We start from the raw sequence: 16,145 nt of genomic DNA on the forward strand, positions 1-16,145 counted from the left end.
TCCATATGGCGGAAATTTGGCAATTGATGGCGCTTTTTTTTTGCAAATTATGCATTCCTTTTAATCGAAACATAATTCGTGTGCCTAGCGTACATGAACGACAGAAATTAAAGGCCGCGTATATTATAGCACCAAAGCTCGGAATAGGGTCGCTAAGCTAAACACGTCAAACACAAATATTCTTTGTGTTATGACATAGGGGGAGGGGGGGAGGGGAGGGGGCGCCGAAAGATTGCCGCGAAGTTTTCTTTTCTCACGAATCCGCAGATCCGTTTATCTTCGTGACGTTTTTCATTGAAGGGGCAAAAAATCCAGACCTTTCCGTCGGTGCCGAACAAGGGCAGCACGAGAGAGCGCGGAGACGACCGTGGTCCATACGTGTGATGTCGCGACAAAATTATCAACTGCGACCATCATCTCTGATCGTCTTTAAAAATCACGGCGGAGGCCAACGTTACTGGAGTGAGCTGTTTCGCAGCTCCCTATTCTCGCCTGCAGAGGCGAATGGCGCAGGTGGCGGTCACGAGAACTAGCGGCGCTGCAGTGGGATCTCGCTTCCCTGTCTCGCGCGTCGTCTACTACCACCGCGTTGAGAGCTTCTCTTTCTTTTCCTTTCTTCCTTCTTTTTACTTCCATCTGTGTAACAGCAGAAAAAAAAAAGATGAGGAAGATGAAGTGTAATGCACCACAGAGATGAGAGTCAGCGCATTGTGAGTGTTCTTCCTTTGAGTGTTTCAAATTTATTTTTACGTGCGTCTGTTTCCTTGCGCTGTAAAGTGTTAAGCCTGATTCAGACAGTTGCGATTGACTGAGTTTGACTGCGTTGCGGCTGCGAGAAACCAGGGGGGCTATGTTGCGCTTTTTGCACTCCCAGGAGACTTGGAAGAGGGAAGTGACGTCAACGACTAGAGCAAATGCAGATTGGATGCTGACAGAAGAAAACAAAATCAACATCCAATCTGCATTTGCTGCGTTGTTGACGTCACTTCCCTCTCCCTAGTCTCCTGGGAGTGCAAAAAGCGCAACATAGCCCCCCAGGGGTGCTATGTTGCGCTTTTTGGACACCCAGGAGACTTGGAAGAGGGAAGTGACGTCAACGACTAGAGCAAACGCAGATTGGATGTTGACAGAAGAAAACGAAATCAACACCCAATCTGCGCTTGCTGTGTCGTTGACGTCACTTCCCTCTCCCTAGTCTCCTGGGAGTCCAAAAAGCGCAACATAGCCCCCCCCTGGACATCCCTGCTACTTATATCGCGTGCGAAGATGATTCATTAAATTGGATTTAACGCTTCATAAGAAGCGCAGATATGCCGGTGACTCGCTTTCGGTTTTCGACGCAACGCAGTCAAACGAACTCAGACGCAAATGTCTGAACCTCCCTTTAGTATGAATTGCCAACTCGCCGAAGCTCAAGTATTGCTATTGAAGCTTCGCAGGCTAAACAATCGGGAAGTAAGACTCGACTGCAGCGCTGCTAGTTCTCGTGACCGCCCCTGAGGCCTCGTCGCGGGCGGAGTTGTGGAACTGAGTTTGCTTCAATAACGTTGGCCGAGGCTTCGGCTAATTGCATTTTAAAATCAAAACAGTCGAAATTGACAGTCTGGCATCGTTCTCATTTCCGCTGATAAAGAAGGATTTACTGAAAAACGTCGATAGTGTTCTTTTCATTGCTGTCAGCATTTTAATATAATAAACGTTTAGTCCGACATGGCTAGGTCAGAACAAACCTAGTAGCGTTGTCCGTTTTCGGGCGGATTTTGCCTCCGCGCAATTGTCCCCCGATCGGCGGGATAAAATCCTTTTACTGTTTTATATTAAGTATACAAGTGGTCACATAGGTTAGCAAAAGCGTCAGTGTGGTCGAGTTGCCAAGATTAGCTAAAGTGGAATTAATTCTGCTTTCATGAACGACAATAAGAGTTAGGTAAGGTTATTAATACTAACGACGGTGTTTTAAGAACGCGATGACTCCAAGCTTCTATTGTACACAATCAAACCTGTACCATCAATTGGAACACGCACCATTAAATATCTCGTTCACAACTGATAATCCTGGCCGTGACGTCAAGGGTCAGGATTGTTAGCTATAAAAGGACGTCACTGAACGCGCCTGCATACTACAAGCCCTAACAGAAGCCTCTCGCTTGAAAGTCGGCCATGGCCGGTCGTAGGTTCATGAAACGCGAACAGTCAGAACCTCGAGAAGCAGAAGCTTCGTTCAATTTACGTGCACCTCTTGTACCGGTGCGGAAAAGTGCAGGGCGGTGCACTTCTGGTCGTATCTCAATACACCCACCGGAAGTACAGTGCCCTACACTTTTCTGCACCGGTATGAGAGGTGCAGTTAAGTCGAACAAAGCTACAATTTTGAAAATGGCACGCTGAGCTGTTCCTCGCCATCTCTCAGTTGGGACACTTCTAAGCAGGGGCATTCAAATAGGAGGACGGGGAGGGAAGCAATTCATCCCCCTCCCCCCCTCCCCCCCCCCCCCAATTGGCGTCAAAAGAGGGGACCGAGGGCATAAATGGGTAACGGAGGGAGTCGATTGCCCCAGCCCCCGCCGCCCCCACATCTCTCAAACACTACCGACGTTACCACGCACAACGCCTCTGGGTGATCCCGGCAGCTTTGATCACAGTGTCGGAAGATGAAGTCTGAAGCCGTGAACGCCGCTCACAGCTTCACAATATTACGAAGTTCAATATTCGCCTCGATGCACAGAGAAAATTTCGGCCTTAAATAACCCCTTTCCAATTTTTTGAAACGTTACTTTGTCGTCACCAAAAACTTTCATATACGACGAACTTGTGACAAGAAAGTTCAGAGTATTCATAGCTAGCCTAGGGGCTATTTAGGAAGCGTTGAGGGTAACGCAGCGTATGGGTGTAGGGCACGAGGGCACGACGTGTAGCCGTTTAAATCGGCTGGCCCAAAGATGTTGCTCGCGCGCGCTCCGATAAAGCTCGCTGTGACTTTTTTTTTTTTTTTTTCAATCGCGCTAGAATATGAGCACCGAGACAGCTTGAATAATTGACATCTCGTCCCGCGTGATGCCATCGCCGCGAGTGTCCAGTCAGCACGCTCAGCGAACTTCGGCCCCAACTTTGTGTTTGACAAGTTTAGCGACCCGGTCGAAACTTCTTATTACCGAACACAGGGAGTCAAGGTTCTACCTGTGCTGCTACCACTTTTGATCCAGACGGACGTGCGGTCGAAAATTTTCTTTGCCGCATTGATCACTAAGGTTGAGGTCCCACAGCGGTCATCTTAAAGGAGCGATGCAACGATTTTTGTACTTTGAGCAAATATCTCCTAGGATGGATTCCTGACGTTAATGACCTGTGCAACACCCGTTCGTTTTTAACCACACGAAATCGAAGTCACAGAAACAACTAAAGAAAACAAGCAGTGTTCACCCCCTCTACTCACAGCTAGAGTCACTAAATAAAGCTACACTTTTAGAGCACCGAAACTCCCAAACTACGCCCCTGAAGCGCGTCAGGCGCCGCCATCTTGGGTCCACGCGCAGATGGAGGAGCGCCTGTAGCAAAGCCAAGCCGAGCTGTAGCCGTCGCCTGCGCCAGCTACCGTAGCCGCAGCTGTGGCAGCGAATCAAGGTCGTGTTCGTACCTCGACGTAAGAAGGAAAAAGTGCGTGCTGAGCGACGGACTTTAGTGTACGCGCCCAGTAAACAGTAAAACAGCTGCAAGCAGCGGATCGCTGGACCCAAGATGGTGGTGTTGAAAAAACGCGATGATGATGATAGCGACTCGCATGACTGCCGCTGTCCAATGATGCGGCAGCGAACCAGAATAATGTTGAATAGAGCTACTGCATTGTCGGCAAAGTGCCAAAGAAAAAGAATGCGGTGCTTTCAAAGCGTAGCTTATTTAGGGACTCAACTCGCAGCCAGAACAAGAGGCCACGTGATCTGTAGCCGATTATATACCGCCAATGTTGATGGTATACCCACGCTAGAACACTGTACCCACGCGATGGGGTCGGCAAGGCAGAGGACACGCGCTGAGTTCCAGAAATTGCTATAGGTTGGCTATCGTCGTCGTTGCAGCGATTGGACGCGGGCCCCTACCCGAATGCTTCTCGAGCTATTGATTATCACGAGCCCAAATCGAGCGTTCACGCAGTGTTCGGGTTCAATCTATGAGCCCCATTCAGATATCGTCACTGGGCGGTACTGTGACCGCCCAGCTACGTCATCAAGTTTTGCGAAGGAGAGCTTGAATGGAAACGTTCGCTTTTGTCCTTGAAATTTCACCGCAACAAAGGAGTTTCTTTGCCAGTGGCGTTGCGTGCGAGCATCCCTGAGCCCCATTAGTGCCACTAAGCTCGTGTAAAGTGAAAAACATTCCAATTGAATATCGTTGCACTGCCCCTTTAAAGGAGCATAAACGTTGAACTGTAGATGGCGACGCCGATCCTTGTGTCCGAGAAACTGTACTATGACTCGTGGCACCGATGGTGCGGCTAGTCCCATGTGCACTCTGCACGTTCACCGCCTGCTCTCGCCCGCGCCACGCGGTGCCGACGCTGCCCAGTTTGCTCGGCCGCTAAGCAAAAGAGCTAGCCCAGCCTAGGTTGCCTTCATGTGCGCTTTGGCCCAGCCAGCTCATCTAACGGAGTATGCCGAGCTGGGAGGGCTTGACGAAAATAATCCCTGGAGAAGGGGATCAAGGGGGACAAAGGACAACCACAAATCTCCAAGCACACCTAGGTGACTTGTGAGCGACAAAAAAAAATCGCCCTGGGCCTGGTATTGAGCCAGGGATCTCTCAATTTTCAGTGGAGCGCTCTACCAACTGAGCTGACAAGGAGTTAGACGTCAGTGGACGAAACGGGTTTCATCAGGTGCCCCCAATCTAACACCAACAAGAGTGAACGGCTTGCATTTTAAGATTATGATTATAATGCAATTAAATGCAAAGGTGCACCTGAGCTGGACAGGAATGAAAAAAAAAATTCCTGGAGAAGGAGAACAAGGGGAACAAAGGACAAACACAAATCTCCAAACACAGCTAGGTGACTGGTGCGCGACCAGACAAGTCCGCCAAGGTCCTGGTATTGAACTGGGGACCTTTCAATTTCCAGTGGATCGCTCTACCATCTGAGCTAACCAGGAGACGTCAGTAGAGAAAACGGGTTTTATCAGTTGCCACCAGTCCAACACAAACAAGGCTGAACGGCTTGCATTTTAGGGTTATAATTATAATGCAATTAAATGCAAAGGTGCAAGCGAGCAGGACAAGAATAACGAAAACAGTTTTGCAAGTTACTACGTGTAATCTATTAAAGTTATTCGAATTACCTTGATATGACCGAGAAGCTCAAATGCACCTCTTTTTATTTCATAGAATCCTATTCTTTGTACAAATTAAAAAGTATTAAATACCTGTACTTCAGTGACTAAAGTAATATCGTGATCTATCATGAACTGCAAATAAAATATATTATTTTGCCTATATCACAGAAAAATAAAGCTTGAATCTTATTTATTTATTTATTCAATATACCTATCAGCGCCCAAAGGCATTACAAAAAGGAAGGGGGGGGGGATAAAGTGAGAAAAAAAGACAATATTAAATAAATATATTGTTTAATCATAACATAAATCATAACAAAAACATAACAATCATAAACAACAATAATTGTACACAGATTACCATAATTTACAAAATCGGGATTACTATGTTCAAGCACTCTTCAATAACTCGGAGAAAGAAAACACAGTGTTTTATGAAATCGTGACATACGACTCGGGTAAACAGTTCTATTGGTAAGTGGTAAGAGGAGAAAATATTATTTGGAAGTGCCAGTACGGGATCAATATTCGGGAACCTTATTTTGATAATCTACCCTGCTTGAGTTTGACACAAAGATATTGTGTTTGGGGATTCTACAGTGGACAAGGAAATTCTATAATGGCCCGTATATTTGTTATATATAATGCCTCCTTAACTTTTGGTGGGCAGTTTCGAAAGTTGCGTCCAAAAAAAATAAAACATACAGGTTTCTTCAGTTGTAATTTTATTAACGTGATAAATATTCCAAGATAAATATTCTGTAAAATATACCCCAACATACTTCTGCTCTGGAATATCAGGAATTGCAGTTCCATTCAAGCTGTACAAACAAAAAAGCGTTTTTTTGTTGGTTTTTGTAAGACGCATTTTGTTTATGTTTAGCCTCATCTGACATCCTTGACACCACCCTTAAATGCAGCCTCTGTCCCGTTTAAAACAGCACTATCGTTGGAATCACGAACAGATCGATAAACAACGGAATCGTCTTCATAAACACCGTTTTGTTCAATATATGCCCTTTCATTTATCTTTTTACACTAGGTACTGAAACGTCAACCAGACTCGCCGGTGGCCGGGACATGAAAACGTCGTTTATTGGCAAGCGCTTTCTTTTTACCTCCCGCGCCGGTGACGTATGTCCGGCACGGGCATGCGCTGGAACGCGCCGCTCCTGGTTGTGGTGACGCAGCCGTATGGCGATACAGCATCCCCTCCCCCCTATAAGTTCAAACGGTCCGGCGGCTTCCGCAGGCGCGTAGAGCGCCTGAGAGGAACCGGGTCTGCTGTGGGCGTCACCTCGGGATCGCCGTTGGTGGCGACCTCTCTTTCGTCGGTGCTGGGCGGGCTTGCTCCCACCTCCGACCGGCCGGCGACTCGACGTGCCTTGTCAGCGCCTTCCGGGGACCCTGAAGCGTCTCGAGGTCGCAGCTGGTCCAGGTGCCGTCTCTGTTGGCCGTCCGGTGTGCGTAGCGTGACCATGCGCCGACCCTCACTGGAGACCACAGTCCCCGGTAGCCATCTCCGCCTCGGCTGGAACTGGCGTGCCCAGACCGGCATTCCTGGCGAAAATGGCGGTGGTGTCGTGGCCGGGGCTTGCGGCTTGACCACGCTGTGCTGCGCTTCCTCGCCCCTCGGGAAGAAGCCGGTTAGCCTTGTCCTGGGCCTGAAGCCTAACAACAACTCGGCTGGCGACTTGCCCTCTTTCATAGGGGTAGATCTGTAACGACACAAGAACCTGGAAATACGATCTTGCAACGAGCCTTCCCTGTTCTTCTTTAGCCCCTCCTTGATCGTGCGTACTGCCCGTTCGGCTAACCCGTTCGACTGAGGGTGGTAGGGCGCAGTGGTGAAATGACGTATATGGTTCCCTTGTAAAAATCGTGCCATCGCTGCACTTGAAAATTGCGGCCCATTATCGGAAACCACTGTTCGTGGCACTCCGAAACGCGCAAACAGTTCTCGGAGCACTCCAATGGTAGTCTCGGCCGAAGCTGTTTTGAGTGGTATGGCTTCAATCCACTTTGTTTCCGAGTCCACTAGTACTAGAACCATGTACCCTTCCAGTGGCCCCGCGAAGTTCAAGTGCAAACGGGACCACCGTTGGTGGGTCTCCGGCCACTTGGAAGGAACCTGTGCCGCGGGCATCGTCCAACACTGTATACATGTCGAGCAGTTATTTACCAGCTTTTCGATATCTTTGTCTAGACCAGGATACCAATAGAGGGAGCGAGCCAGACGCTTCATCGCAGTCATTCCCGGGTGGGTATCATGCAGTTCCGTCAGCATGAACGCTCGCGCAGCTTCCGGTAGAACTACGCGATGCCCCCAGTAAACCAGGTCGTGGCTCACTGTGAGTTCATACCTGCGGCTGAAGTACGGTAGGAACTGGTGCTGCTCCGGGCGCAGGTGCGACGGCCATCCGGCGTAAATCCAGGCTTTTACTTGGCGAAGCAGGCTGTCCCGCGTAGTCATGGTGGCCATCTGCTGGGCGGACATAGGTTGGTCGTCCCACCCCCGCGTGTACAGCACATATTCAGAGAGCACTTCACTGCTGCCCTCCTCCTGCGCCGGCAACGGGAGACGACTAAGAGCGTCTGCATTCCCATTGTGGTCTCCTTTTCGGTACTCGAGATCGTACTGGTAGGCTGCGAGTAGTAACGCCCAACGCTGTACTCTAGCCGCCGCCATTTGTGGAATTGCTCTTTCAGGGTGGAACAGCGCTGTCAGCGGCTTGTGGTCTGTGACGAGCGTAAAGCGGTTGCCGAACAGGTAATCTCGAAACTTGGTAACTCCAAAAACCAGCGCCAACGCCTCCTTCTCGAGCTGTGAATAATTACGCTCTGCCTTCGTCAGCGTTCTCGACCGGAACGCTATGGGGTAGTCTTTCCCATGCATGCGATGTGACAACACTGCACCCAAGCCGTCTGGCGACGCGTCGCATTCTATCCGTAACTGTTGCCGGGGGTTGTAGTGAACCAGGAACTTAGCTTCGGCCATAGCCTGCTTAGTCTTCCGGAAAGCCCTTTCCTGATCCCCGTCCCACTGCCATTGCGCTCCTTTTGCCAATAATCTATACAAAGGGGCCAAGGTGGTTGACAAGTTGGGCAAAAATTTGGCGTAATAGGTGACAAACCCCAGAAAAGACTTGAGCTGGCTTACCGAGGTCGGTCTTGGAGCTTCGGTCACTGCCTCGAGGTTGGTCCGCTCCGGATGAAGACCTTGGGCATCGATTCTGTGGCCCAAAAAGAACACTTGCTTCTCCCGGATACGGCACTTGGCTCGGTTTAACTTCAGGCCGTTTTCCCGTAGCCGCTGCAGCACCTGCCGGAGTGTCGACGTGTCGTGTTTCTTTTCTGCGATGACGATGTCATCCAAGTAGACTTGCACCCTTGGGAGCCCTTGCAGGAGGGACTCAATGCGCCGTTGAAACAGAGCCGGTGCGGACGCAATGCCGAAGGCCAGACGATTGTAACAGTACAATCCTTGGTGCGTGTTCAGCACAGTCATCTTTCGAGCCTCTTCGTCAAGAGGAAGCTGATTGTACGCGTTGCGTAAGTCCAGCGTGGTGAAGAGTTCCCCCCCATATAACGCCGCAAAAATGTCGTCAATTTTGGGCAAGGGGTATCGCTCCAGGTGTGTAGCTGGATTTACCGTCAACTTAAAATCCCCGCACAGTCGTATCTCGCCGTTTTTCTTTGCCACCGGAACAACATGTGTAGCCCATTCGACACGCTGACCGGCGAGAGCACGCCGTCCTTCTCCAGGCGGTTGATTTCCGCCGACACCTTGTCGCGAAGCGCGTAGGGCACCGGCCTCGCCTTACAAAAACGGGGTCGCGCATCTTCCTTCCTGTACAGCTTTACTGGTGGGCCCTGGCAGCACCCCAGCTTCTCTTCAAAAACGTCTGCAAATTCTTCCAGTAGGTCCTGCCCCTCTGCGCCGGCCTGCACCATGTTCACCCCAAGCGGTGCCCCAGTTTCTAGAAGCGGTGCCCCTGCGTCGTAAAACGCCCGCAGCGTATTCCTACCGCAAAGCAGCGGCCCTGGGCAGTTCACCACAATCCACGAGCTGCGCACCTGCGTCTGTCCGTACTGTACACTCATGGTGATCTTGCCGACAACGGGCAGCGGCCCCAGGAAGCACGACAAGCGTAGGGGGGTCGTTTCCAGGGCCGGCCACCGTTTACGGTGTCTTTTGAAAGCGCTCTCGGGAATTACGCTGACTGGGGAGCCCGTATCCAGAATCATTCGCAGCTTCCTGCCTTCCCATAGCAAATCCCACTCTATCGGCGGCGTCGTGTCTTTGTTGGCTGTACTGTGAGCCACCAGGGCGTGAAGCATTTCCTCGCCACTCTCTTCCTCGGTGTTGATGTCCGCCAGCGCGTACGCACCTGGCTGGCTGGGCCGACTGTACTTGCACACCCTCGCCAGATGTCCCTTGGTGCCGCACCTGTGGCATATGGTCTTGTGGTGCCGGCAGTCGTCCTCGGAGTGGTTCGCGTCGCACCTCCAGCACCAGGCGCGTCGATTCGCACCGCTGGTTTCTTGTCTTGGGGGCCTCCAGTTTTCTTGTCTTGGGGGCCTCCGCCGACCTTGGACGAAATGCGTACCGCCGGCTGAGTCCTGGGGGGCCGTTCCCATTGCCCTGACGTTGTTATCGGCCATCTCAGACGCGATTACGAATTCCTCCGCCTCTTCCCGGCTCAACTTTTTACGCGTCAGCAAAACCCGTCGCGCTTCGTCATCCCGTATGCCGCAGACGATTCGGTCTCGCAGCATCCGGTCCAGGGTGTCGCCGAACTTGCAATGCTTCGCGAGCCGCCGCAACTCTGCCACGAAGTCTTGTACTTTCTCCCCCTCTTCCTGTTTCCGCACGAAGAACGAGTAGCTAGCTGCAATCTCGTTGGCTTGCGGGTCGTAGTGTTCTTCTAGGTAGCCAACCACGTCTGCGTAGGACAGGCTGTTGATGGACGCCGATTGACAGCGGCCTTGCAGAATTCGGACCACGTTGTCACTTAGGGAAGACACCAGCAACGCGCGACGTTTCGCCGCGTCCGTGATCCCGTGACCCTCGAAGTACGCCTCCAACCGGACCCGGTATGTGCCCCAGGTGCCTGCCGTCTCGTCGAACTGCGGCGGGCGTGCCGCCATATCGGTTTACCCTCGTCGCCACTGAAACGTCAACCAGACTCGCCGGTGGCCGGGACATGAAAACGTCGTTTATTGGCAAGCGCTTTCTTTTTACCTCCCGCGCCGGTGACGTATGTCCGGCACGGGCATGCGCTGGAACGCGCCGCTCCTGGTTGTGGTGACGCAGCCGTACGGCGATACAGCAGGTACTGTTTTCGCTCAGTAAAGTAGTATTTTAAGAATAATAATACATAACCTGAGATATTGAATGAGAACACTTTAAGTACGTATAATTCGAGTGAACCGATTCGAATGTTTTCCTAAAATGAAGAAAAGCTCAATCTATTTGAGAATCTTTATTGTACGAGGACGCCAGATCATTATTTTTTTTAATAATTGTGCTCTGCCCGAAAAGCCGCTTTTAAAACCATGGTAAAAGGGAGAACAATATTTTATCGCGTACAGAAGATCGACTAAAGGCTGCGTTCTATGAGCTCGAACTGTTATAGCATGCATAATAAAGGCACGTAGGTCGGTAGTTATATACTTTATCTTTGAGCCGCTTTTATGCACAAGCACCAAGACTGGCTACCTTCCATTCTGCCGGCAGCTTTGAAGATGACAAGGACATTGTGAACGAAATAAATAGAAAATAAGAAGCAACGTTGGCGCATTCCTTCAAGACGCGATTAATAATTCCGTCAGGGCCAGTGGCCTTTTCTGGATTCAGGTTAAGAATGAGGCTTCCGATTCCGTCAGCATTTATTTTACAATTCACCATTGGAAATATCGGCTCGGCCAGAAACTGATGTGGCCCAATTGGCATTGGTGAGACGAACATTTATTGGAAGCAGTTGTTGATCCGCACTGCTTTTTCAGTGTCATAGATACCAATGTTCCATTACTATGAATTGGCGGTATGACAGCTTCTTCCTTTGTGTTACCCCTGATACAAATCATTACATACAGTTTGCGGGTGGTTTTAGACGATGTTCCTGAAAATTATCGAAGCTTTTTTTCGACGTTTTTAACTGGTGTCTGTCGGTACTACTTAACTGTTTAAGTTGCCTTAATTGATCGGGGGTTTGCTTTTAATGACATCATAAATTAGCATGCCTTTCTTATGATGGCCCTCAGCTCGCCATTCATCCACGACTTATATTTACTCTGTCTTAACCTCAGTATTTTTGATGGTACGTAAGGATCAATTGAATTCCTTGTTTTTTTAGAAAAACATATTTCAAAGATCGACGATTACCTAAAGACGAGCTTAGTTCTTCAAATATTTACGGCCCGTTCACACTTGCGACTTGGGACAGTCGCTGGAGCGACTAGCGACAAGCGACTGGCGACCACCAGTGTCGACACCTGATTGAGCGACGGACGAGTCGCCAGGCTCGCTTCTCGCTTCTCAACACCATCCCAAGCGGGCTAAAAAGTTTTTTTTTATTATTATTATTATAATTACAGGCGCCGGCAGGAAAAAACGAAAAACTTAATGGTTCTTCGGAACGTAAAACGACGGCCATGTGTGCGCTTTCTCAACCGTGATCCTCTACGTATCTGCCATGCCGAAAATGTCGCCGATCTTGTTCCAGGCTTGGAGCTTTTTGTCCCGATCCTCGTGGTCGGCGTTCCGCTTATTGTGAAAAAGAACGGATCGTCTTCGATAGCATTAATGAGAGCTTCAGCGGAGAACTCCTTGTCAGTCACCGCCGCCGTGCGGGCGTCGCTAATTCCGCGGAAAGTAGTGCCGGATGCAAACAAACGCACGCATCACTTCCGATGAGAGTGTAATTGACTCCGCCGTCCAGCGACTCGCTTTTGCGACTTGATAACTCGGTCAGGGAGCGAATGCCCAAAACTCGTAGCTAGCGACCAAAAACCAGTCCCTAGTTGCTGGTCGCTCCAGCGACTGTCGCAAGTGTGACTGGATCTTTAAAGAAAGGAAAAAAGCTCTCCCCTCAAGCTAGAATATAGTCACCCTGGTTATAGAAGTAAACCCTCATAGGACACATTCGGACGTTTTTGCGTGAGGGCACCTTAGATAACCAATAACGACGTCATGGTCGTTGATTCCCTGTAAAACCGACACAGAAGACATGAAAGCATTTTGATTTGCATTTATCAAAACTAGATCTCACTTACTGCAACGGTGAGCACCAGTTATCTTTGGTGATAATACTGTTTAGTAAAGACTGCAACTTGAAGTAAAATGCACTACACAAAATGCAAAATGTGCACTACACAAAATTTTGTAAAATGCAAAATGTACTGAAGAATAGAGGGAAAAAGTGTCAGCTGTTCGAAGAAGACTACATTGCCATTTCACATCAGGAAAGATAAAGTTTCCGCCTATTATCAAGAATTCAGGGCAAAGAGATAGCACCGTGCCTGATACTTCCAGTAGCGTCTGAATACTAGAACCCGGTGGTATGTGAAATGAGCCAACCGTCAAAACTGCACCGTTTCGAATAGCTACCTTAGACCACACTGGCTCAGCGCTGTTATGAATGTTAGGGTAAACACCAGTGCTCTGTAAAGGCCGTTTCACATATAGAGCGGAGCGAGTTAGCGCTACGTAAGCGTTTCAAAGAGCTCTCATATGGCGCTTCCTAGCGCGTGACTTAGTTATAATATAGCGCTCGATTAGTGCTTTAGTAGCATCTCGTTAGCGCTTTAGTAGCGCCTTTGTTAGTGCTTCAGTAGAGACTTGTTAGCGCTTGAGTAGAGCCTTGTTAGCGCTGCTTGTACGGCGGTTATTGCTACAGATTAGCGCGTGCACTGCGGTTCTGGTTCCCGTGGTTGGCTGTGCATTAACTGTACCATGGCGGGCATGTGGGACGCTGATATAGAAACGCGACAGATGCTTTTACATACGCAATTAGTGCATATATGTAAGGACGACTTAACGCCCAGAATAGTCTTCTGGGTGCGCCAAATCTCTTGCCACAGAGATAACGACGGGAATCCGGCAAACGTTGTTCCCAGGCTGAGGGACCAAGACACAGAGCTCTTTCAAAGGTGATTAATTTTTAACTGCGTGTCTTTGAAACCAGGGTCACGCATATCGAATAAAAAGCGATTAGGTCGTACCCGATCAATTAGCCGCTGAGAGTCCATGAATCTTGATCGTCTGCCCGACCCTTTGCATGGAGAGCGGTTCTTTTACTTCCTCTTGTTTCAATGCCAAAGGAAAAACAACAACAGAATCGCCGTGCACACGCTGTTCCGCAGCAGCAAGCACTGCACAAGGAGCGTGAGAGCCCATACGGCAGTTTGATACTTTACACTCATGTTACGGATAAAAAAAAACAGTACTCGGGTTGCCCAAAAAACTGAGTTTTTCGTGCAAGGCTCGTCAAATTAGGCGCTGGAGAAATGCAACCTTCTGCGTCAAGTCCTTATTTCTAACTTTTTGTGTTTGTCCTCCGCCCATTAAAAAGCATGCGGGAAGGGCCTTAGAACACACCTGGTATCGCTGCACCGCAGCGTACTTCCACAACATAAAGTTCGTCTGCCTTCCTCGCCATCATCATGGCAACGAACACCGAATGAATGGAAGAACGCACGGTGCCGCCGCGTGAAGCTAGCAACACCTGACGCCATTTTACGAATGCCGTCTGCTAGCCAAAGCCGAACGCGGTGTGTCAGATTACAGTCAGATCAACAAACAGCCTTCGCCGGTGCGCCGCTGGCGAAGACGACGAAGCCGAGACACGTCGACGGCGATTGAGCAAGCAACAGCACCGCGGGACGACTGCAACGACGGCATTTATTTGGATCAAAGGCGCGAAATAAGCAAGAACAATTTTTATTTGAATCAGGACACGCGATATCCAAGTTGGGGACCACATACCTTTGCTGGGTCTTTCCTGTGAACTTTTTTACAGAGACACGGGGTGCCGCATTCAGAAAACAGCTCCGTTTGCCAATGATGGGGGTCCTGAAAAGGGCCGTTTAGCCCGCTATCAGAACCTATAACTGACGTAACGAGCACTTGACACGCGGATGGCGCATAAGTCGTCTTTATACACGCAGGCGGGTGACGGGCTCAGCGCAGCGGATCACCCGAAGTCACTGGGGCCGTCAGAATCCTCGTCTTCCGCACTATAGAGAAGGTCCCATGTCTGCGTCGGGGCTGTAGATTTTGGCGGCCGCGGCGATGAACGACTGGAACCTATCAGTATTTCAGCGGGCCTTCTCTCTCCTCCAAAACATGAACTTTGCAAGGTGACCAGCGAAATGGTGGCTCTCGCGCCGTCCAGATGGAAGAGAGTTCTTGACGTAGGCCCAGGTGCCCTCCACCTTATTGGTGTGCGCACCAGTGTTCGGGTCGACAAAGTGCAGCTTGTGGTTGACGGTGAGGTGCGTGAAGTGAGCGTGGCGACGGAAGATGATGAACTGCCTGTTAAGCCAAACCCGGACGGCCCGAAGACTCGAATCTCTGCGCAAGCCGGAGCGTCTGTGGCGTGCAAGCTGAGCGTTGCCCCCTCATCTTCCTGCCGGAGAGCCTTGTTTGTGACCAAGCTGGTTCCGGTCACCACCTCTACTGACATCGTTTGGCATCTGTGCTCACTCGATGTGGAAAACTTGAAGTTTTCCACATCGGGGCCGAGTAGGAGGCGGTGTATTGGTCGCAGTTAACAGTCAATATAGTTCACGGAGACGTGAGGATTTGGAAAAATCTCCCGAGGCTCTGTTGGTAGAAATTGAATGTTCTAGAGGAGAACGTACGACATCAGATGATTTCCAAAGATGTCTCGCTGACATTGAAAATACAATGAATGATTCCCAGGGGAGCAATATCTTAATCTTGCGGGATTTTAACGCTCCAGGTATTAAATGGATACAGTTCAATGTCCTTACTGACAACTTTTATTGTAAACAAAAGCGCAACTATCTCCTCAACTTTACTTCTTTTCTTAGACAGCACAATAACATTTTAAACGACAAGGGCAATTCTTTAGATTTATGTTTTTCAAACACAGACGGTATACATTTGGCTCGAAGTGAACTTTATATGGTTCCTAAAGATACGTATCACCCTGCTCTTGATGTAGTTCTTTCTGTTTTTCATCCTCCAGTCTGCAGTCCCTCTAACGGTCCTTCCCCACACACATCGTATAAGCATTTAGCAGAAGACTACACCGGAATGTATCACTATCTACTCTTATTTTTGTCGATGAAAGAAAAAGATATCACCAATATCAGATTGTCAACCTCGGCGTTATTGTTACAAGAAGGTGATCAATTTAATCTTTCACCATTTTCTTTACACACAAAATTGAGCTTGTCGTTTGACGCTATATTATTTCCTCGTCGGAACGATGGAAAATCCCAAGATATCGGCGGGGTGGCGGAGAACGGGGATCAGCAAGAATTTCTGACGTGGCGAGGGTGACCTCGAATTGGGATGAAGTCTGCTTTTTTCTGTGTACAAAACCTTCTTTCTGCGAATACACCGTAAGTGATATGTTGTTAGACGTTTAGCCAGGGAAACGTTAAACTACCCTAAGAGTGTCTTCGACTTCGACGAGAAATTTAGCGCGACGGTATGATGCTCATTCAGATTGGAATTGGCGGCGGTGTGGTTCGAGGCGGTGATTCCCGGGTTCTACGGTGCAAGTTTTCTCTCCGCGGTATTCTCCTGACGTGTTTAGGTTCACACGGGGGAGAAATCCCGGGGATTTC

General features: G+C 49.5%; 1 protein-coding gene and 1 long non-coding RNA gene across 2 annotated transcripts in view; both read right to left on the reverse strand.

Annotated features, from left to right (window-relative positions):
• Positions 1–16,145, reverse strand: part of LOC115318147 — an 88,142-nt gene that overhangs the window by 57,582 nt on the left and 14,415 nt on the right. The gene's annotated exons all lie outside the window — the stretch shown is intronic.
• On the reverse strand, positions 6,946–8,563 carry LOC115313603. Its single transcript, XR_005717669.2, has 3 exons — positions 8,482–8,563; positions 7,685–7,884; positions 6,946–7,039 (listed from the first exon to the last, which is right to left on the reverse strand). It is a non-coding gene; the product is annotated as an uncharacterized LOC115313603 (long non-coding RNA).

This window comes from Ixodes scapularis, unplaced genomic scaffold (assembly GCF_016920785.2).
Source record: "Ixodes scapularis isolate PalLabHiFi unplaced genomic scaffold, ASM1692078v2 ptg001264l_1___fragment_5__unscaffolded, whole genome shotgun sequence".
Classification (NCBI taxonomy): domain Eukaryota; kingdom Metazoa; phylum Arthropoda; class Arachnida; order Ixodida; family Ixodidae; genus Ixodes; species Ixodes scapularis.